Genomic DNA, 24,848 nt, shown 5'->3' with positions numbered 1-24,848 from the left:
CATCTATCTACCGCAGCACCAGAAGGATACAGTGAACGCGCAGTTTATCACTTCTGTATGACAGGATGAGAGAAAGTGTGAAGCGAATGTGTGAATTGGTGCGACCCGAGATCTCTTTCAACTCAAATCTACGGCCTTGTTCTCGGAGATACGTTCACCTAAAAACCTTTGAGTCAAATCACCACATTGTTATGAGTTGTTGTTTTAAGAAAGACATGACTCTTCTGTCTGGTACATGTTTACTTCCACCCTTTCATATGCCATTTCTTTAAGTGTTGAAAAGGCTCTGGATAACAGCCAGATCTCATCAACACAGACAGAATGACAAGCCAACAGAAGTGAATGCTAATAGTAGTCAGTGTAAGCAGATATTAGCACTCATTCTTTATTAACAACTCTTTCTTCTTACCTGATTTTGGTATTTATTTTATAAATATATGTTTCCTTTTTATTTGTTTGTCCTGTCTTATTTAAATGTTCTTGTATTTCTGTTTATGTATTCATACTCATGTAATGCTTGACTATGTGTCTTGCTGTTGTATTGAAAAGCTTTATTCATACCAAAAAATAAAAATATATATATTCCTTGCCAATAAAGTTTCTTCTGATTTAGATTCTAATGTTAGCACATAGTTAAGTCATAATAAGATAATTAAAAAAATTTGTATTTTGTTCAGAAAGTTTAAAAATGAATAGTAAGGTAGGAAAGAAAGAAAATAAGCAAAAAATGAATAGTACACTGTAAAAAAATATGCAGCATTTTTGTCAAATCAACATATAAAGAGTTTGGTTCCAAGTAAGGGATAATGTAGAGGCAGCCGGTAGTTATTGGGAAATAAGCCCCGACAGTGTGATCAGGACCTGACGCGAAGCGGAGGGTCTTGTATCACACTGAAGGGGCTTATTTCCCAATAACTACCGGCTGCCTCTACATTATCCCGCTTATTACACCGCTACTTGCCACATAAGAAAAAAACTGGACATGAATATGAATTTGAAACATTTCATTGGCATATTTGTTTTAAATTAACATTTTTATCCTTCCGCGAAACTTTGCACAGATGCATAAAATGATCGTAATACCTTATTAAGATCCTCTGCTTCATACTTGTCTGTCTTCATTTTTTCTCTTTTAGCCAGTCTTTGAGAAGTTTTAATGCCCATTCTGTATTTTTTGGTGTGTTGGCTTCGTAGCTGTCATGCTCTATTTTGTCAAGTTCAGTCTCAGTAAGCTCTCTGTGTCTGTCGTGGTTGTCGAGTGTTTGTCACAAGATGGCGCCAAACAGATAAAGATCTTATTGATCTTTATTGGCGCGGAGCGATTTTACTCGTGCAAGTAGTCCGGCTATGCGTTATTAATTTGGAGCGGTTATTATTTGAAAAGAAATAACCTGCAAATGTCTCAACTGACCAATCAGAATCAAGCATTCCAGAGAGCCGTGTAATAAAACGCGATAAAAAATCGGTATTATATCTGGTCAGTATTAAAAAGTAAATTCTTCTTTTTACACAAAATCCAATATCCACTGTGTTATTTTGTCATCTTTTCTCAATTTTTTTCCAAAACGCAATAAACGCCAGTCCTCCTTCTCTGCAGAATGCAATAAATCCACTCAACAAATCACAGCGCACCATTCCACGCATTGTAACAATAATGGCGGCGCTTTGAATACACACAGAATCCTAGTTTTCCTCATCTACTTTGTAATTTGTGATCAACAAACAAACAAAAACAAAATAATACTTTTGATGGCATTGATAAACCTGTGGTGGTTTTCTGTGACGGGAAAAAAAAATATAAGCCATCAAATAATTTACGTGAGAGGCACTCAGGAGATGGAAAAATGCCAGCTGTTGCTTGTTCTCCCGACAGCATCAAGCTTCTATCATGCTAACACATTGACCCCAGGGAATCTTATGAAAAACTTTCCATTATTTTACGCAAAGTCAACGAAAATCAAACAGGACCAAAAAATTTTACACACTCAAAAAAATGAACTTTCGCCTTTGCCAGTTTTACTTAATCCATTCATATTGTGATTACTTAAAAAAAAATAATTTAACAATGTGAACTTAATTTAATTAAGTTAATAAGACTGGCATCTCATTGGCTGATGATGTTGCAGTGTATTATGGGTAATTGTTGTTGTTCTGGCACCCTCTTGCAGAAGTGTAGCACCATTAGGGGCTGGACACACCAAAACTTTTAAACGCGGCTGAAAACGCCTTGAGGACGCCGAATGCCAGCTGTTTTTCAGCTGAGTGCCAGCTTTCTTCAGCTGAGCGCTTTGGTAGCTGTGATACTTCAGCTGCGAGCCGGTTGGTTGCTGTGGTAATGTCCCGCCCCTCCTCCACTGTGATTGGGCGGCCGTGTGAGAACTGACATTGACGAGCGGAGCTTTTCTCCCAAAGTTGAATCTCTTTCAACTCTCGACGCTCAGCACAGAGCGCGGAAAAACCGCTGAGCGCCGGTTTTCAGCACGGAAAAAACCCGCTAGCTGCTGGCTTATTTGAAAAACGCCGAGCTTCCATTGGAAACAAATAAAAAACTTGCGCCGGCCGCGGGCGTAAAAGTTTTGGTGTACACAACCCCTTAGATAAGTACCTGTGGCTAACTATGAGTGAACTATGACGCGTTTATGAAAGCACGGAAGGGAGGTGGAGGGGGAGGAGTTAACTATGCTCCGTCTGTTTGAAAACAATTCAAACGTCAACAAAAGCTAACTTCTCGCAGATTCGCTTAGAACGCCTTAAATCTTCTTTTGTGAAACGAACTAAATTATTGTTCGTTGAGTTTACTTAACAAATTATGTGGAACCTGTTGACAAAATATTTTTAAGTAAATCCAACATTTCATTTTTTTTGAGTGCAGCTGATCGCTGTCAAAAAAGTTCAGCAACGACGTCCCAAGAAAGATAGAAGCAATGACAGTGTTCTTCATTTGATAAAGTAAGTGTTTTGGTTAATGCCATTAATGTTTATTTTTTTAATCAGTGTATACCACTAGTCAACTAAATGAATATAACATGGCAAAGATGAATGAACATTTATATATCGATTCAATAGATTTATAGCATTTAAAAAAAACTTGTCATGCAATTATTGCATTTTACGGAAAAAAAATCAGTTTTTATAATAAATCTTTGAAAATGAAATTATGGATTTGAATTTTTTATGTTATCGTAACCTAGAGATGCTATGCAAAAGTTTGTAACAAAAAGTGGTTTTCATCTTGTCACTTTCTTGGTATAAAAAACACATTTTTACCCACATTAGTCTAAATGGATTTATTGCGTTTTGGAATCAACTCTTCATATATCTTTATGTTGCTATAACTTAAAATATTAGGTTGCATTAACTTGCAAAACCTTTTTTTTGTGTGTAATAATCCCATGTACCACTGATCAAAGTTTAAAAATTATAATATAATGGCATAAAAAGTGATGTTTTAAATGACTTTTGTCGACAAAATTGAATTGTGTCAACACATTAATTTCTGTCATTTGATGCAAATATTTGTATATTCAGCGGCACTTGCTGTGCCTTGCCTGCAGCAAGGTCTGGATTTTGGGTGCCCAAGCACCGTGTGTGGACCGCCTCCGCTCCACCTGTGAAACCACCCGCGTTTTGTTGCTTTCCACGTGTCTTCTAATAAAAATGAATTGGTAACTTGTGACTGCCACCTAGCATCTAAAATGCCCTTAATAAAGAAGCATCCAATAGTAGTCCAAAATAAATCTGAACACCTTAAATAGATTTTGAAAAGCCTCTCATTGTGAGAGTAAAATATAAGTTGTCAAAAATAATGCATACACAAAATAAATCCCAAAGTTACATTAGTGTTATTCTATTGTTGTAAAATGTGATGAAAACTAATCAAGAATGAGTGACTCTAATCATTAGAGAAGATTTGAGTAAATAGCCAATTACAAGATGTGTAGGGTTGAGGCATATGGTTGGTCACCATTCAACATGTAAAGTTACATGATTATAATAAATAACCAACCTTCATAAAAACTTGTGTAGAAAGTCATCTTGGGGCGGTTTCCTGGACAGGGTTTATCCTAATCTCAGACTAAAATGCATGTTTGAGTTGCTTTAATTTAAAAACACCTTGTCCTGACTAATTTTAACATATATCGGTGACATTGTTTTGTCTCAAGATGCACACCTGTAGTGTTTTTCATAAGGTATGTTTTAAAAACTTCTTAAATGACCTTATATAAATAATGTCTAGTCATGGATTAACCTAAACCCTGTCCAGGAAACTGTCCCTGAGTGTCGGTCAAAAGGGCGTAACTGTTTATGCATGGCTACATAAAACCAAAGGTCGGAGGTTCAATTCCCAGGGAATGCATGAACTGCAAAGGGCAAATATTATGCAAAATCCATTACTGAAAGATGTTTGGACATAAATGTCTGTTGACGGAGTGTGACAAAAACAACCACACAATGAAATAAAATCTACAATCTTCTTCTTTTTTACTTCCCAGGGCAGTCTCATTAGACATGCTGTTTTCATTCCCTTGTTAATGTGACATCACAAACAAAGCCCCGCTCACAGCCACTGACTGACTGGTTAATTTTTCCCCATTTTTATTATTACTTTTGCAGATGGACTTGCATGAGAACGTGTTTAAATGACATTTAAACAGAATTTGATTGACATGTCCTTAAAGAAATGTTTTTCTTATTTCAGCCAAACACAGTTGGAGTTAATTTAAATAATATAATGGCTTTTTCAGATTTATAATAGCAAAACCGAATCCATACGATTATTAAAATTATTATTTAAATTATCGAAATGAAGCAATTTGTAAGAAAACATTTTTATGTCACACTTTATAAACTACAGCAGTATGCATGTTCATGAAAGAGTTGTCCCAGCATAAAAAAAACACCTCACCCTCAGAAGACATTTAATACCTATATGGTTAAGTTTTTGATGCATGCATACGTTTCTTGGAGTTGTAAAGATGGGGCACTATTCAATGCCATTATAATGCTAAAAAGAGGCAGGATATTATTTAATATAACTCTGAATATGTTTGTCTGAAAAAAACTCATATACACCTAGGATGGCTTGAGGGTGAGTAGGCTAATTTTTATTTTAGGGTGATCTATTCCTTTATTGCCCTGATCATCTGACATACAGTATTACTGCTTGTCCCATGAGTTCTAGTGTTAGCTGTTTCTCACAACCCCAGGATAAATAGAAAGGGCATAAAAATGAATGATAGGGTTTCAGTGCAAGTCATTCAGTAAAGTGACCATATCATCTGACTACGAGTGCAAAGATCTTGGTCATCTCTATACCGCGGGTTGATACAGTAGCATGTCGTCCTCAATGGCCTCTTGTTTGCAGATGTGACACCTTATCTCCAGAGATGACAAAGCAACACAGAAGATGAATTGGATGGGGAGACTGACAATAACTGATGAGGTCAGATAACAAACACAAAAAAAACTTAAGTGTAATACAACCTGAAACTGTACTGCATAGCAGGAATGACCCCAGATCAGCAGCAAAGATTAATCTCACTCTTGTGAAAGTTGACTCTGAGATGTTAAATCTCTCTTCAGCCAGTACATGTGAAGCTATTTAATGTAACGCAGACCCGTGCGCTCTTATTAGGCTAAATCCCTTAATGCTTTCGCAGGACTGTGGCTATTAATCACACAGAAAATCGATTTTGACAGTGTGATGTAAGCTATCAGCGATGACAAAGATAACTATGACAATAATTACACAATGTCTGCTACATTCATCATGGTCAGTTATGATTACTTAAACTCTCACATGATGAATTAAGGGAGTTGGTGGGTTACATGGCATCCTGGCTATTTGGATAACACCATAAAATAATGTGTCAAAGTATCACATTATGCTTAAAAAAAAAAAATGTAATTATCTTGCATACGTAAACAACATATTATCCTGAAAACAGATGCATTTGGTGGACACTTTTATCTGTGCATTTTAAGTATACTTTATCAGATTGTGTGTTCCTTGGGAATCAAACCCATACGCTTGGCATTGGTTGAGCTACAGAAAACCATCAAAATTTCAAAAAAAAAATTCTGAGTATATATAATTGGGGAGATTCATTTTCCTACGAATTTTGCTTGGGAATTCAGAGGGGTTGTTAGGGATTTCTGATAGGTGCTGGGCTGTTGCTTTCTGGAAAAAGTGTCTCTTTGACATTCTGTTGCTTATATGTGGCTCGTGCTTATCTCTAAATGCAAGTTTGGGATTGTGTTACTCATTTTGATGCCAAGGTAAACATACAGTAAGTATATGTAACCGGAATTTTTTCCCCAGTTGTGTTGTGTAATCGCTCCACTCCAGCTCGGCTCCGGGTTTTTTGTTTCACATTCTTGTTTTCTTCGCACTTAGTGAGAGAAACCCCGCTCCAAGCAATCCTGGAGCGAGATGAAACACAGACGCTCCATCGTTCAAAAACCTGATCCTCGCTCAAAGGCAAAAACTCCACTCCCCTCTCTGCTTTCACTCCATACTGCTTGTATATGAACACAGACGAACGTCCCAGTGCTGTTATACTAAACATTAGCACTCAGGGAAACCTGCTTGACCAAATCAAGTTAGAGGACTAAACCTGGTTGCATCTGTTGTAAAACTGTTGAAATGAAGTGGGATGTTTATGCTGTTGATTTAGAAATGATACATCTAAGCATTTTTTTTCTTTTGGATGTGGTTCACTTTTTGGGACTTGTTTGCATCCCCCTGTTCACTCTTAAAATGGCTGGGTTATTTTTAAGCCATGTTAAGTGTAAACACATCGCTGGGTTAAAACCCAACCCAACTACTGGGTTTTTAAACCCCATGGTTGCATAACATCAACCCAACATTGGGTCATTTTTAACCCAGCACAAGGGAATTTTCAACCCAGTGTTCTGTCCAATATTTACCCATTATGGGTCAAAAATAACCCAGCCATTTTTAAAGTGTTGTAGGATGAGGTCGTGCACTTGACCTTGGCCCTGACAGTCGAATCATTAAACACTTTTCTAGAGTTAATGGCTGTGTAAACAGACTTGTACCCTATGACCTTTGAGTTTGTGATCAGTTTGTTTGTTCTTTTAAGGCTACGTTTACTCTAGTGCTTTAAAAAACAAAGCGTTAAAAAACATCATCATCTTTACTGCCATTTCCACTGAGTGGAAAAAAGCTATCCGTCCACACTATGTATGATAAAAAAAACATGACAATGTCACCATTCATGCACACTTGGGTTGCTCGCCTGCTGTTCTTGTGTGTTATTGTTTAGATAATTATAACAGCTAGTTATTGTTGTCCTTTTGGAGTGTAATGGTCATATTTGATCTTGGTCTTGATGAATAAGGAAGTATGATCCAGAAGACCCAATCAGGGAGCGAATATGGACACCCATGCCTTTGTTCACATGAGTCTCCGTTTTGGTCTGTATACACTGTAAAAAATAAAAGCTGGATTAATTCTTTAATTAGTAACACTTAAAAATTGAAGTTTTTTCTACCTGAATTTTCTTACTTTAATTTATGAAGTTAAAATTTTTAAATCGATTTTTTTTTTAAGTTGAAGTTGTACATTTTTATGTGTTACCAATTGAATTATTTTTTTAAATGAAAACCCCACTTTCATAAAAACTCCCGATAATTTACCCCCATGTCATCCAAAATTTTTATGTCTTTCTTTCTTTAGTTGAGTAGAAATTAAGTTTTTTGGGGCAAACATTCCATGATTTTTCTTCATATGTTGGACTTTAGTGGACCTCAATGGTTTACAGTTTCAATGCAGTTTAAAGTGCACCTATTGACCGATTCACATTTTTACACGTGTATTAGTATGTTAAGGATATGCAAAAGATACAAACCCCAAAGTACACAATGTGGCAAATTAGGGTGTTTTCACACCTGCCTCATTAGTTTGGTTGAATCGCATCAGAGTTTGATAGCTCAGTTGGTGCGGTTTGTTTGAGCAGATGAGAATGCAGCAATCAAACTCTGGTGCCCACCAAAAGCGGACCAGACAAGGGGACCGAGACCTCCTTGAAGAGGTGGTCTCGGTACGCCTTCAAACAAACTCTAGAGCGGTTTGTTTGTGGTGAGAACACGATCCGGGATCGAATCGACCTAACTGCAAAAGTACTGCGCATTTTGGACTAAACCAGCTGCCGTAGTCAGCTGCGTGTGCATTATCGGATGAAGAAGTGTTTGTTGACAGTTTCTATTAACAATATAAGCACCATGACAGATCACGGACACACCTGGAGTTGCGAGGAGGTAGGGGCGGAGTCTCAGAAATTTGGTGTCTTCGCCGTTTGAAGTGCATTAAAGCGTTGTTTTTAAACCGCATTCGTGATTCATTATGGAAATGAACGGTTTGTCTAGAGCGCTGTATACAAACTATGTATAACAACCACAGAGACATAATTACAGTGCGCAGCTGTCTGTCCATGGTGTCTGCTGTATTTTTCTCCTTTTTGTTTACTTCCGGGGTTCCATTGGAATTTCGCGCACGTTGATTCTGACCAATCGAGAAGCAGTTTAGGAAATACGTTCAAATAGATGTGGCCAATGAGTGATGTGGATCTTATCACATTGGATGAATTTTGGTTAGTTTCAACTGGTGTGGACCAGAGCAATCAGTGTGGTGTGAAAAGGAACCAAAACTGCTAAAAAAGCTACAATGTATCATTTTATTGCTTTTCGTCCAGACCAAATGAACTGAACTACAGATGTGAAAACACCCTTATTGTCTCCAATGTAAATCTCTTTTCTTAGACTACAACAAACACGCGGATTGTAGGCAAACAGTTTACTTCCTAGGATTGGTGATGTAGACAAGACCGACATTATCATAATTCCTCCCGCTGTTAACGATTGAATCTTTCAAACATGGTAAGGAGCGTCACATTTCTGGCTGACGTCAGAGGTATTCAGGCCAATCACAACGTACAGATTAGCTGGTCAAACAGGGATACAACGCTTTTCAAATCCGTGCATTTCAGGATAAAAGTGAAATTTGGAGCTAGAAAATGTACTGTATCTGGAAAATAATGTGTTTTTAAACATAAACCACGCGAACACATTGTATTATACCAAATACACAAAATAAAGTTTTTTTAGCAATTAAATAGATGCTCTTTAAAATTGCAACTCGAAAGGTCACACGTTACATATGTGAAATGCACACTTGCAGACCATTTTAAACAATAAACGGACATAAAGACATTAATTAGTTTCATTCCTCACACAACAACGTTTGAATGCTCCTCTTTCTCCGCACTTGTAAACACTGGAGCAGTAGTTTTGCATATGTCATGCGTGACCTTTCGACATAATTACGCAATTTTGTTTTTGTTTTTGCAAAAATAGATGATTGTTTTGCTAGTTAAGACCCTTATGAAATGGTTGGGATCATTTAGAGTCCTTTGAAGCTGCATTGAAACTGGAACTGTTGAGGTCCACTAAAGTCCACAATATGGAGAAAAATCCTGGAATGTTTTCCTCGAGAAATTACTTTTTGACTGAAGAAAGAATAACATAAACATCTTGGATGACATGGGGTGAGTAAATTCTCATTGTTTTTTTTTTATTTATGAAAGTGAGTAATCGTTTAAGCAGATCCAACTTTCATTTTTAACATTATACAAAGTGGGTCTGATGCGTTTCCAAAAGTCTCCGTTTATTAGGGTCCAAATCTCTGGAGTAGTTGCTGTGGACAGCAGGCGTAGTCTAACCATAGCAAAAGTAAGGCATTTTTAAATGAAAGCGCACTAATGTAAACATAGCCTTAGACCAACCAATAATAAATTTGTTGGTCCTTGCAAATCTACCTGATAATTTTCTTCCAAAGCAAATTATGGTACATCAGCTGCAGGGACATTCAAAGTTTGTTTAAACAACTTGCTTGCAGCAATTTCTGTTAAGGTTACTTTAATTGACAGAAAACTGGCAACTGCGCCACCCTTGTTTATCCAACACTCTTGAAAATATAAAGGTGGTAGTGATGATATAGACGAACCATGTTAGTTCCTCAAAAAACCTTGTAGTCGAATGTTTTAAAAATAGATATTACTTTCTTTTCATACCTTTTGTGCAATTGAAAGGTTCTGTGAAAGTTAAAGGTTCTTTATGGAACCATAACAGACCAACAAAGACCCTTTAATTTTTAACACAACAGCATGTTAACAATCACAATGGAGTAAATGAATAAGTATAGGCTGTGATTTTTTTAGATTTTCAGGGTGTTAGTTGATATTGCTTTGAAGAATAACAATACAAATACAAGTAAAAAAAAAAAGAAATGTAGGCTTTCAACCAAAATGGTTTGCACAAGAGAAGCAAGAATATTACTCATAGGGACTAATTAAATAATTTACATTCACATATCAATCCCTTGATTATTGAAATGCAGTTGTGTGAGCATCCGTTTGAAAACTTCCCAAAGTATTGTTAAATCAGGAAGACTCCAGTGTTTTGTTCTTTTTTTAGTGTTATTTTGTGATTTCCCATCTCCTGGTGGAATCTCCACGCATCTCCAGAGATCTTCCACTATTCCGCTTACCAAGATACGCTTTCTAGAAAGATCCCCACACGTAGCCAGTTATTATGCAAACTGTAGAAATAGCTGTGAGGCATGTTGGAGAACGGGCAGGGAGGGACGCTTTCCCACACACTGCGCTGGCTCTCGTGTAGCCCTGTAGGCGAAGATGTCCTGGAGAAGAACGGCTCAGGGTGGAGTCGACACGAACCGACTTCTCTAAAATCAGCAGAATGTCACCTTTGGAATGATTGGGGAAATGATTTTGTGTCTGATAAATTTACTGTGAATACTTGTCAAAGTGAAAAAAGCTCAATTGGCTGAGTAACAGAGCGCCTGCAGTCTTGCTCTGATTGGTTGATCAATCAAGACAAACTCACACTGGAAACAAGAGATAGTGGGTCATGTGACACAAAGCCATAATAACCTCTGACCTCTGGCATGCACGTTCTGCTGGGACTACACGCAGATATGAGGATAACAGAATATCTTGCAGTGTAAACTTATATAATTCAGCTGTGCAGACAAAGACAACATCATGGTGGGGTCCACGCTGTTAATGTTGTAAACACTTTTCATTAACAGGGTAGAAAATTGAGACTTTATTTAATAGATAGACAAATGTGGGAGGCAGTGCTTAAAAATCAATAAATTCTCATTATCAACCTCCAGAGGTCAAAACAGCCGTTTCTGTAGCCTGTAATTTTAATGAGATTTGCATTTTTTGCAACTCAAAATGTGAAATAATTTGGGTGATTTTCTAGCAACTAAAGGGACCGGTCATCCAAAAATGAAAATTCTTTAATCATTTACGCACCCTGATGGGATCCCAAACGTGCATGACTTTCTTTCCTCTGCAGATCACAAAAGATGATATTTTGAAGAATGTCAACTTGATCTCACAAAAATTCGTACATATTTTACCAGTTGGCCAATTCATATGAATTCGTACAAAGTTTATCCTGCAAAAACTTATGATTATCATAAAAAAAACCCGAAACCCCACCCCAACCCCAATGTCACAGGGGTCAAGCCAAATTGTACAAAATTGTCTGAATGTGGTCATACCAATTAATGCGAATTAGCCACTTCGTAAAATATGTATGAATTGCCATGAGATAGCAGTGAAAATGTTGGTAATCAAACAACACTGACTTTCATTGGCTTTCATTATATGGACAAAAAACCACAGACAAATTTCTCAAAATATCTTGTTTCACAGAAGAAAGAATCATATGCCGCTTTTGAAGGACATGAACGTAACAAAATTTTAATACAATTTTTATTTTTGGGTGAATATAAGCTTGAAAATTAAGTAAGTAAAGTATAAAATTAATAATAACATTTAATAATAATAATAATAATAAATAAAGTAAACAAATATTATGGTTATTTTAATATTATTTTCAATATACCACTTTTGTAATTATACTGTATTTTTTGAAAAAAAATTATTATATTCTTGTAAAAAAACTATTTTAAAAAATTTTCTTTTATAATTGTATGACTGTATTATAAAAGCTATTTTTTATTTCTGACACTTAAACCCCAATCCCAGAAAACTGGTAAACGTTTAAGGGTTAAAGCTGAAATATGTTAAGTTTTTGAGACTGTCCTCCAGAAAATAAAGAACATCATAGGTCGTTTGTGCAAGCACCTTATTACAGTCTATAGATGGATTTCAGTCATGTGACCTTTTACGTCACGCCATCTTGAGGACCTACCGTGTACCAGTAGATAATTGACAAGCATTGGCTACCTTGCTATGATTTACAGATTTCTTATCTTTTACCGTCTATGATTCTTACGGATACAGTAAAGGGCTACGAAAGACAACATGTTGCATCTTGACTGTCATGAAAAAAATGCTACTTTAAAAAAATATATCTTGTTTAGGGTGTGATGCTTACTCGATCCCTGATGCGTTCTTCCAGCCGCTGTCCGCTGCTACCGAACTACCACTATTTTACACCATAAGAAGGCGCGACACAACATGAAACTTTGCTCGAAGTATCACCTGGATCTCTACACATGAACGCGAGCATTGAGAACATTGATTGTGTACACGGAGTTTACTAAAAATAAAGCTTTTGTACAACTGACTTTGGCTGTTATGATGTCCGCTCGTCATCTCTGCCAGACGTAAATAATCGATTTCCGAATGCGAATGAATGAATCTCATATGAGGCTCCTTTTTCAACTAGAAGGTCAATATTGTTTTTCACCTGCGACAAAACAACGAATTATCCGTGCATTTTTATGGAACTATGCTTTAGGAGCTATCAATCTTTACAATCCTCCCTTCTTTATGTCGCAATTGGAGATCGAAACATCTTGACTGGGAAGAAGGCGGCGAGAGGACGCCAAAACTACCAAAGTCAGTTGTTCAAAACCTTCTTTTTAGTTAACTCTGTGTTCACAAACAATGTTCTCAATGCTCGAGTTCACGTGTAGAGACATAGGCGATACTTCGAGCAAAATATCATGTTGTGTTGAGCCTTCTTAGTGTTGTTAAAATAGCGATTTTGATGCTCACAGCATATTGAAGGCTTAGCTTCTAGTTCTTTTGCGACCACTTCAGGTCCTCAAAATGGCGGAAGACAAGTGAGTGACGTCAGCATATCATATAATAAATAAATGGTTATGTTATTTGCCCTAAATGCCTGAATAGTGTAAAGCGTGATAAAAAACAATTAAACCTGGCTGTTTAACCTCCTAACACCCGAGTTTTGGGTTGTCTTTTTTTCAGATTTCTTTCAGCTATTTTGGGGTTAGGAAGAACCAATAAATATAATAACCAAATATTTTTGTTAGAACATGAAGCTGTGTATCTGTCTATGTTTGTGTACAACAGATTCCAGTTACAGAGAATTAAGTAACAAAAAACATCTGTGGACATCCAGGTCTTAAGAGGATAAATTGAAAATCTTGTCCCAGTACATGTCATCATAGCAAAATGATTCCCAAAATATCATTTTATACCCTAAGTTTCACCTGCTGCCGGTAGAGGCGCTAATTTAGTAAATGCATGTTTTGGTCGTATTTAGTGAAATGGACAAACGACCAAAGCAATCGTATGAGTTGGAGGATATGTTGCCATTTTTTACACCTATGCGAGGGTCCACGTACAGTGCGCATTGCGCAATTTTTGTCATCAGAAGAGTTTGCGCGTACTATATGCACACTGCCAGATTTTTTATTACTCTTTTCACCTCTGGAAAAATGCACAAGCATGGTTTCTCAAGAGAGATATCATAAAATACTTAAAAAATAAAAAGTTTTGGTGTATTTTTCCATAATCTGTGTGTGAAAAGGGCTTAAGGTGTGGTTGTAAAATAGAGATTACATTATCCTGTCTCATGAACATTTTGTTTCAAAAACCAAAAAGTACATGATGAAAAAGAGATGAATTAATAATTGATTAATAACTGGTCAATATTTGCTTATTTACCACTGTACTTACAGAGTACAGGCCTACAGTCAGCATTCAAAGACTAAATAAACCACCAAGCTGTGACCGTACTTAAAATATTGAAAAATCTCTCTCCCCGCTGAGCTGTCTGAGATGGAGAGTTTGCTTACCTGTAATTACGCCCCGATTTGCTGCCCTCATTGGGAACGCAGCCAGCTCCTATAGTTTTATGAGGATTTTGTGCGTTTCTTGTGGTTGTCGTGTTGCAATTAAAACCGTCTCCGAGCTTTGGGTGGCAAAGGTGCTGAGACAGACACAACTCGAAAGGAACGTCTCGCTGCAGGCAACATGAAAAGCAGGGGATAAGAAAAACACAGTTAATTACGCTTGACAGGTAACTATTAAATGGGATTTTTGTCCAGGCCTTGGAGGTCCCTGTGTTGTAAATGAAAACATACACGTATAATGCTCACCGAGACGTATAAGATGTAATTACCTCACAGCGATGCTGTCGGGCCGATGCCACCTACCGAACGTGGGGCGCGATCAATTCCCTCTTTTTGTCTCTCTTGTGTCTTTTATTTGTTGTTTGGTGTAACAGGTCATCCCCGCAAGACTTTTTCCACTCTTACTTTGATGTGGGATCTGCACGTCGGCCACTGAGGCGCCTGTGTTGGAAGACTGTGCCAAATCGGACCTTATCTCCTTATCCTGTCATCCATCAGCTTGATTACAATTACAGCACCCTGTATACAATAAAATATTTTGGTTGTATAAGAAGTATTATGCCTAAGGACTTTTTTAATGTTAGATCTGTAAGCATCTCCCCAAACAGACTTTGGGCCCTCCAGTCTCTTACATTAAATTGCCTGCACATGCTATACATTTCTCTATGCAGAAGATGGGATAGGACCACAGTGTTGCACTCCATCAGGGGTATTTGGGTCCGGTTTTGATAACATCAGCATCAATTATGGCGAGTGACGTAATTTTGACTCGACTGTGTGAAATTGCTGGAGCAGAATGCTTTAGCTGACAACCAACACAGATGTTTATTCCAATGCACTGCAGGAGCTCAGAAGTTACATTCTCCCGCATGCAAAGCTGTTCCCGGAGAGAAATGCCAAGCTTCCAGCACAAGGCCAGCCAAAGTCAGAAGGGCAGAAGTAGTAAGAGGGATTAGAGAGACAGGGCAGCCCTGACTATTCACTCCTGGCACAAGCAAGACAGCCACCGGTACAAGTGAAGTTTTTTTTCTGCATTCAATTCAAGTTTAATTACTCAAATCTCTGCGAGGGCACGTGGGAAGAAAGGCCGGGCGTTTGTGCGGAGCAGATTAACCCACTGCCCTGCCAAGCCGGCACATAGCTGCATCATAAGATAGAATTCAAATTCAAATGTGGGCTAAAGAAAATGCAGCTGTCACCCCTCTGGCCTGCGAAGCCCCTGCCGGATCAAAGATGAGCTGTCCTCCCTCTCTGCCTGCATGTGTAAAAAGGAGCTGTCCTCCCTTTGCCAGTGTCTCATCTCTCCTTGCGTCTCCCCGGGGCTCCTAATCCTTTGCTCCTGACGATACACTGACAATTTGAATTAAGGCATTAACCCTGGAAAATAATAACCAATTAAAGCAAAGCACTAAACAGGAGCAGGTATGGCAAATGTAAGAGCAAGCTGTGATGTAAGGGCCCTTACGTGTTGTACTTTAATCCCTGTCTCTTTGCTGTTTCACCCATATATCAGCTCATGGAGCGTGATTCCCAATGCTGACATCCCAAATTCCTTACACACATGCCAAAACACAAAACTATTGCTATCACATGACAGACATTGCCTCTTAAACAAGTCATTTAGTTCAGAGTTTCCCAACATATTATATTATTATTATTTTATATTACTACACTCAACTAAAGGATTATTAGGAACACCATACTAATGCTGTGTTTTACCCCCTTTCGCCTTCAGAACTGCCTTAATTCTATGTGGCATTGATTCAACAAGGTACTGAAAGCATTCTTTAGAAATGTTGGCCCATATTGATTGGATAGCATCTTGCAGTAAATGAAGATTTTTGGGATGCACATCCAGGGCATGAAGCTCCCGTTCCACCACATCCCAAAGATGCTCTATTGGGTTGAGATCTGGTGACTGTGGAAGCCATTTTAGTACAGTGAACTCATTGTCATGTTCAAGAAAACAATTTGAAATGATTCAAGCTTTGTTTTATGGTGCATTATCCTACTGGAAGTAGACATCAGAGGATGGGAACATGGTGGTCATAAAGGGATGGACATGGTCAGAAACAATGCTCAGGTAGGCCGTGGCATTTAAACGATGCCCAATTGGCACTAAGAGGCCTAAAGTGTGCCAAGAAAACATCCCCCACACCATTACACAATTGCATTAATGAGAAATTGAACAGGTATTCCTAATAATCCTTTAGGTGAGAGTATGTTATCTTTAGCATGATCATTGATTGGTAGGCCTTAATTTCTCGAAATGCATTGTAAACAATTCGTACAAACAGCATCACATCATAGATTACCTGTCACTTCTTCAAAATGTTTAGTTCATCACCCAAAATTAAATATTTCTGTCACTGAACATGAAATTGGCATCAGAATAACAAGTCCTTGTGTCACTGTTCATAAACAAGACACTGTAAAAAAGGATTTGTTGTTTCAACTTAAAAAAGTGCCTTAAAATTTTGAGTTAATTTTACAGTGTTACCATGTTGTCAATATAACAAGAGTTTGCTGTTACAGGTGTCGGTACTTTATGATGTAAACAAAAGCTACAGTTTTGATTACTTTTGAAGTCACACATCACTGTATGTTGAATACCTTTTTGCAAGAGATTGGACATGGATTTTACATTTACGCCTTTACTGTTGGTCTGTCGACAAATTACAGTTCAATGTCATTGCAATAAAGAAAAAAGACAAGACTATTTTATAGCGCGATGGAAAAGGAAACGGCCCTTAAGGGCTCATTATAGTGCGTAGGTCCTATGGCGTAGCGTCGATGGCGTAGGCTACGTGATGGTTTTTATATATACTTCTGTGTTGTCTTCCGCGTCGACGTGCAATTATACATGCAGACCGCTAGTAGGCGGTATTCATGCGTGTAACCACAGTAGTAGTTTTTTTTACCTGAAGGGAGCAGATCTAGTGGACCACTCACAATGCTTGTGGTCAGCGTAGAACGGATGCATTGTTAAAATTTTGTCGAGGTGTGCGTCAAGCTACGCAGAGCTACGTACAGCTTACAGCATAGCTACGAAATCGCACTTTAGGAAGAGACAGAGGAAAATAATAAATGAGGGTAAACCGGGTGTGCCTTATACATCTTGAAAAGTGAAGTGCTGGCTCTTTAATCGCCCCCTGGTAGCTGACTGCCATACAAGTGATAAACCCCGCCCTCTCCATGCAAAGGAATGGGACTTAAATAAAAAAAATGATTTACACTTCCAAGAAAAGTTTCCAGAACATGGTTTTGGTTTGGTTTATTGAAACAGGGCGTGTGATTGGCGTTGTGAATTGGGCATGGGAGCGTTTAGGCGGAAGTTTGATACCGTGGCTTCGCCTCTGGTTCCATGGACGAAGTCTTCTGCGCATGGCCTGGCTCCAAACTGACGTTTTTAGGTAACATGGCAGCGCCCATAGTCGGACATTTTTGGCTTCAATTCATTACAATGGAAGGAAGCGGCATCGCGTCGTCCATTTTTTACAGTCTATGGGATAAAACACTGTAAATAAAGATTTGTTTGTTCAACTTAAAAAAGTAAGTTACCTGGTTGCCTTACAATTTTGAGTTAATTCAACTTAAAAAATATTAGTTAACTCAAAAATAAAAAATGTTGTGTCAACTAATATTTTTCAGTTAAACCGACTTTTTTTACAGTGAAGAGGGTGATGTAGAAAAACAATGTTCAGAGTTTGTGAGCTGGTTGTAGACAGGACTTAGAGAGAGCCAATCCATATGAACCACACTGCCATATCCAGGTACATCCCCCGTATTTTCTTTCTGATCGGCCATGCGCTTTGTTAAGTATTTGCCATTGGCCCGTGAAGGATCAGACTCTAAGATTCGCTCAGCAGACCAGTCTGGTGAACGACCAGTCGTTTGACAAGTTAATCTGGTCTAAACAGAGAAGGAACAGTGTTGACATTCTGACTCACCGCAGGACTTTAACAGATAGCCTAGTTCTCACACAAGTCACAGCAACAAACAGCATGAAAGAGATAAGAGAATGCATGAAATATCTATTACAAACAGAATCCAGGAAATATTTGCTACATAGAGGGAAATAATAAAATAGATGTTTTAAAACCTAGTGACTTGTCTGTGAGGTCATCACAGGTGCTTTAAAAATTGTTTAAAAGGTAGATAGCGGAATAAAATGTTTTCTTTTGGCCAAAATCTAAGGCAGCCTTGCATGTATTCATTTTTATGGAGAACACAATCCCAGAATGCACTGTGGCATTTTATTCAGTCTATAATATTTTATCCAATATTTTTCACACCATTTGTTATTATTATTATCATATAACAATGTAATATATAAGTCTCAGGTATGTCCAGAATGTGTCTGTGAAATCTCAGCTCAAAATACCTCTCAGATCATTTATTATAGCATAACCAAAATGACCCTATTTGGGTGGGAGCAAAAATCTTTCTTGTGAGTACCTTAAAATGCAAATAAGCTATTGCTCTTCTCTTCCTTACCAAAAGAGATGCTTTGGATAAAATAGATCTGATTTTGCAAAAAGCAAAGAAAAATAGCATACAACGATCAACTCACTGACACAATAGTAACACAGCGGCTGTGGGTGTGGCTTTAGCAGTGTGACATCACATTGCAAAGATAATCAAAACGGCATGTCAATCAGACGGCTTTAGTTTAATAGGGGTAAATAGATTTTTGTCATCGTACTGTAGGGTGGTTATGTTCACAGACTGCCAACACACATTTGTATCAAAACACTTTGTAAAAGTGGATTTTTTTTATTATAGGTGCCCTTTAAAATCAATCTTTACTGAAATCAGTTATGAGTTATTAGCACTATTTTTATAAAGCTTGTGAAGAGTTTTCTCAGTCGGTCACTTGTGAGGTTTCATCTTTATTAGCTATGCTGTAGACAGGTAACTCACTAGGTTTTGGAATCTCAGAATCTTTCAATCAATCCGTCCCAACATGCATAGCAGGCCGTTTGGCAAGCCAACAAACATCATAAATCAAGAAGCTCAGAGAACATTCCTGCGATTTTAATGTCAGGCCAGTGGCTAAGACTCACAATAACCGAGTTTACCTGCAGCGGCTTCACATGCAAAGGATTATGATTTGACACGTCACTCTTCTGCTTTACAGTCAACAATTTAATAATCTGAAACCGATTGAATTTGCATTGTGGTTTTGGGTGTCGTGGTCAACTCACACCTGTAAAAACACCTGGCCTAGGTGTGGAGTGTACTGTACTTTAAAAGTTATTATGCACATTTTTTTCGGTGCAGTTACAAGGATGATTAAAAACATCAAATGCTATGTTATGGGCGTGATGTTATATATTCTATATACTTATTAGTGTGTCAAAGCATAACTTTCTTTCAATCAAAAATCAGCTTACAGAAGGTGTGGTGACTGTTAGCGTAGTTCAGCCCAAACCTGTGTGGCCACATTTGTGTTCTCATCTTGACACACCATTAGCATGTCAACCCTCTTTGGTCATCAAAAATGTTCCCATGACCATAAGCACAATATTAACATACATAGTGAAACATATGCTGAAATAAGAAACGTACACAATGGTTTTAACACAGCATGCCTTTCAAAACAATTTCATTTGTTGTTATAGATTTTTTGCTTGTGTTGTAAAATTTGAATGATGGAAATGATCAATGACCAACATTAATTTATTAAATTGCACTTGGTCTTAATAAAATAACTCATGCAAGCTTTTCCAAACTTTTTGGAAAATTGTAATAAGTTTTACCAAAAACTTGCTCATGCAAACAAGCAGGAAGAAGTCTCATTGAACAGATGACTCATGCAAAGATCATTACGTTTCTGATTTTTGATCAGTTTTTTATGCCATGTGATAATCCTTTACATATCTTTGTTGTGCTCACTGACTTGATTGACATGTCTGGATATTATTCCACAGGTATAAAGGTGCATCGCTCTGACTCAAAACTGCTGTTTTGCCGGAGGGAGGTGACTGATTGACATCGCTGGAACAACGGCTGAATTGATTGTCTACGCCACTGGGCATTAATAACATGGGCTGAGTTACTGTTTCTGCACTTCTTTTCATTTCAGCTACTCTCACTGTAAGGACAGTCAGAAAATGATCAATGAGCTGCTATTCGTAAAGCGCTTTATACATCTGAGATAACAGTAGACCCTCTTATGCACAGCAATCCTCAAATTAGTAAGAATGATCAAAGTATTAAGCATTAAGTGTTTAAAAGGACAAACAAATAGATGCGCAGAAAGAGAGAGAGAGAGAGAGAGAGAGAGAGAGATGCGCTGAACCAGAACCACACCACTACACGAAACACGAAAACAATAACAAAGTAAAATACAATGTATACAAAACACCCCAACCTTTTTCTCTGTCTCAACAGGCATCGTTTTGGAATTATGAAAACAAGTAACCTGGTATAAGCACTTCTTGTATTTTTGCCTCCACATGACAAATCGCTTTATTGTTTCCTAATCCTTGAAAGTCGCTTTGAATAAAGCTTTTGCTAAATGCCTAAATGTAAAGTAATGTTATTTGACCCTAAATAGACCCTTTTACAGCCCACGTGATCAAATAGCCTGCGCGCGCATTTAGGCAACGGAAGTGGTGTTATTCCCCAGTGGTTCTAACACATTAACTAGAAAATCAGAAAGTTTATTGAAAGGATTTCCCAGCATCAAAACGTCTGGTTGTTGCGTTTGGTTGCACTAATATAATATACTAATATACGTATGTTGCAATATATGTATCTGGCCACTATCAAGAGGAAACAGTACGCCACAGAGATGGGGACTCGAGTTTGAGACTCGGACTCGAGTGCGACTTAAGTCGCACACACAGTGACTTCAGACTCGACTTGAGACTTGACCCTCAAAGACTTCAGACTCGACTCCGACTCGAGCCGCGCGACTCGTGAACAATGTTTATTTTTAGGAAACGTCTGATGAGCTGTCTGTCATACCCCTCCCTCCGTTACCTACAACTTGCCCACAACGTAACACGTGACGTATCTGCTCCGCGCGCGCCGCCGCGAACAAACATGTCGACTGCACCGGCTGCTGCTGTCGCATGCGATTCGCGGATTAATATGCAATTTAAATAGGGTAAGTCTTTAATTAACGTGTTTCTAAGGCTTGCAATTGTTTAAATGGTTAAACAATTTAACCGCAAAAAGGCGCTCAAGTGAGCAGATTTCTGTACGCACATGCGTTTAAATGTGTCCGGTCCAGCTCCAGTCAGGTCCAGAGTTGCGCTACTTTGTGTCATACTGTAGTGTAGTCCATTAACATACATTGTCTGAATAGAGCAATGAAAAACAACGTAAAGTTTTTATGTGAAGCGACTGCTGCATCTTCTTCCTGAAGCACTGTTTGGAATTCGCCCTCTGCCTGTGTTTGAGCACGCGTTTAAGTGCCCTCAGTAGTGCACATGTCACAGGTAGGGGTGGACCCAGATGTTAATAAGGTCATGCCCCTTTCTCCACCTCGAGGAGATTCCCAAAGCCACCCCAATGACCAGACACACACAGTAAGCATAATATTAAAACACTCTTTATTTAAATTACTTAAAATAAAATTAATAGGGGAGAGAGGCCTCTTCAGGCTCTCGTTATCTCCCTGGCAGGGTTTCACACAGTTCCTTTTTCAGGTCGTTCACTCGCTCTCTTTCTTCTCTTTCCACAGGCATCGTCTTGGACACAAAAGCACAGTTACTCTGCTTTGGACGGTTCTCGCCTCTTGGCTGGGCTCAGCGTACCGTAAGTACAGGCCTCCTTGATTTCTCCTCAGATTATTCACTCTCTCTCCTCTTCTCTCCACAGGTATCGACTTGGACACAAAAGCACAGTTATTTTGCTTTGAATGGCTCTCACCTCTCGGCTGGACTCAACGTACCGTAAGTACAGGTTCCCTTTCAGTCGGTCACTACGACGTCACGTCATGACCGACGAATTGGGAACTCGCTTAGAGAGACCAATCTGCTTCGTTTACTACTAAAACGCCAATGAACTTGGCATTGAGATATTTGCATAATGCTGGCGCCGCCCCACCAGGTGCCTTTATAAGCGGCAGGTGCAAATAGGGAAATTAGCTTCGAAATTAGCTTCCCCTCGCTTTAGACCGTTTTTTCGCTCTGCGTCCTGGGGTGGGCATATTAATACTAAGTACACCGTTCGAGCTGTCTCTCTCTCTCCGTGTCTCCATGTAGTCATGGCATTAAAATATCAGAGAGAGAGCGTTGTTCGCATTCTGCTTTTATGTACGTCGACTTATAATAGCCCGTTCTTGGCAGACGTGCGCGAACACAGAGAATTAATGCTTCGGCATCTCGCTCGTTTTGTCTTCAGGTCGACTGGGAAAGAGCAACTTTGCCAGGTGCAGAGGATCCTTTTTCCCAGTATGGAAATAAGACTCGATCGACTAATTGGCGTGTTTTACAAGAGCGCGCAACCAGTCAGTTCTGACTTGCCTCGGTTTAATTCGAGGGAAGTACGCGGTCCCTCTGAAACAATTTCAGAAGCTCCTGGACATATGACAGCATGCTGCGGCTGTGACACCGCCCGAGCTGCTTCATATGAGACCGCTTCAGCGTTGGCTTACGATCGAGTCTCGAGGAGAGCGTGGCACACCGGCATACACCGTGTAAACATTACACCTGCGTGTCATTTCAATTTTTCCCCGTGGTAGACCCGGCATTTCCGATAGAAGTTGTGCCCCTGAGGGGTCTCCTGGCATTCTGTAGTGCAATGCCCTCAGCACGGGATGATCAGCCACGTATGACGGGCTTGCAGTCTCAGGGGTATGCATAGCACCCCAACTGCCGCGAGCGGTGCGCTGTATATCTGGGACTTGTACGCTCCGCTATGGAGATGCGAGGGATGTATTAGCCGACACCGATAACATTGCGAATGTTGCGTTATTTACCGTTAAGGCGGTTTTGCGCTCTCGTCACCTATCGCATCTCGCTCGTCATCTCCTCCTTTGGAGTCAGAAGCATCTGAGGTCCCTTCGTGCCATTTACATCCCGGGTACGCTCAATACAGCGGCAGACGCGCTTCCCGAGCTGCGCCCCCGGCGAATGGCGACTCCACCCCCAGACGGTCCAGCTAATTTGGATGAAGTTCGGTCGTGCGTAGATAGATCTGTTTGCGTCGCCGGACGATACCCACTGTCGCCTACTTTGTTTACTATCCGAGGGCAGCCTCGGCGTGGATACGTTGGCACACAGCTGGCCGCGGGGGATGCGTAAATACGCATTCCTTTCAGTGAGCTTTATCGCGCAGACTCTGTGCGAAGTCAGGCAGGACGAGGAGAGCCTTTTTAATAATCGTCCGTACTGGACGACTGGGAATTGGTTTTCATAGTTAATGCTCCTCGCGACAGCCCTCCCTGGCGGATTCCCCTGAGGAAGGACTTTCTTTCTTTAGGAAGGGGCACATTGGCACTCGCGCCCCGACCTGTGGGATCTCCATGTGTGGTCGTGAGCGCGCGCAAGGTTTAGGTGATTTATCGCAAACGGTATCTAACACCATCGACGCGGTTCGAGCACCGTCCACAAGACGGGCTTACGCGCTTAATGAAACCTTTTTCGTCACCCGGTGCTCTTTGCAACGCGAGGACCCCAGAGAATGCCCATTAACATTGTGCTTTATATCTTCTACATAGGTTAGATGGTAGGCTGTCCCTTCGCCATTTAAGTTGATATCGCCGCTATTTCTGCTCGTCACTCACTCACTTATCAACGGCAGATCAGCTGGCCAGCATGATTTGGTTATTAGATTTTTAAGAGGCGCTCGTAGGCTAAACCCCTCGCGCCCTCCTTCTATTCCTCCTTGGGACCTGTCCATGGTGCTGAAAGCCCTTCAGGCCCCCCCGTTCGAGCCTTTGCAGCCGCGAGTCTGAAGCTTTTATCAATGAAAGCTCTGACCCTGCTAGCATTGGCCTCAGTGAAGAGAGTGGGGGATTTACATGCATTCTCTGTTGACGATTCGTGCCTTCAGTTTGGTCCTGCTGCCTCGAGTGTAACGTTGAGGCCCAGACCAGGCTACGTGCCCAAAGTTCCCACCACTCCTTTCAGAGATCAAGTGGTGAGCTTGCAAGCGCTGCCCCCGGAGGACGCAGACCCAACCATGGCTTTGTTGTGCCCCGTACGCGCACTGCGACTCTACGTGGATCGCACGCAAAGCCTCAGGACCTCAGACCAGCTCTTTGTTTGTTATGGTGGCCAGCAGAAAGGGAAAGCTGTCACTAAGCAGAGGATGTCTCTTTGGATAGTTGATACTATCGCCCTGGCTTATAATCTTCAGGGTATTCCTTGCCCCTTTAATTTGAGAGCGCACTCCACGCGGAGTGTTGCCTCATCTTGGGCTTTAGCTCGTGGTTCCTCGCTAACAGACATCTGTAGAGCTGCTGGTTGGGCGACACCTAATACGTTCATTAGATTTTACAGTGTTCGTATCGAGCCTGTATCCTCTCGTGTTCTTTCCTCACCAGGGGGAGCACGGAGAGCAGTCTCGCAGGTCGGCTTGCAGCCTCCAACTGATGCTTCATAACTGTGTCAGTATGGAAGGCCTTCAGAACAAAAATGCGTAATGGTTTGAATTGTTCTTCCTCCGCTGCCTTGGCAGCCTTTGCTGCGGAGCATTGGCTGTC

At 39.8% G+C, this 24,848-nt stretch overlaps 1 long non-coding RNA gene across 1 annotated transcript in view; it reads right to left on the bottom strand.

The window, feature by feature from the left end:
* Positions 1–10,236: 10,236 nt before the first annotated feature.
* Positions 10,237–24,848, bottom strand: part of LOC135750043 (uncharacterized) — a 30,037-nt gene continuing 15,425 nt past the window's right edge. Inside the window, exons 2-4 of the long non-coding RNA XR_010532562.1 lie at positions 14,455–14,704; positions 14,129–14,295; positions 10,237–10,786 (exon numbers count right to left, since the gene is read on the bottom strand). This is a non-coding gene — a long non-coding RNA (uncharacterized lncRNA). The remainder of the gene's footprint in view (positions 10,787–14,128; positions 14,296–14,454; positions 14,705–24,848) is intronic.

Source organism: Paramisgurnus dabryanus, chromosome 12, assembly GCF_030506205.2.
Source record: "Paramisgurnus dabryanus chromosome 12, PD_genome_1.1, whole genome shotgun sequence".
In the NCBI taxonomy this organism is placed as follows: Eukaryota; Metazoa; Chordata; class Actinopteri; order Cypriniformes; family Cobitidae; genus Paramisgurnus; species Paramisgurnus dabryanus.
The sequence above is the reverse complement of the archived record's forward strand: the minus strand, read 5'-3'. Positions and strand labels throughout refer to the sequence as shown.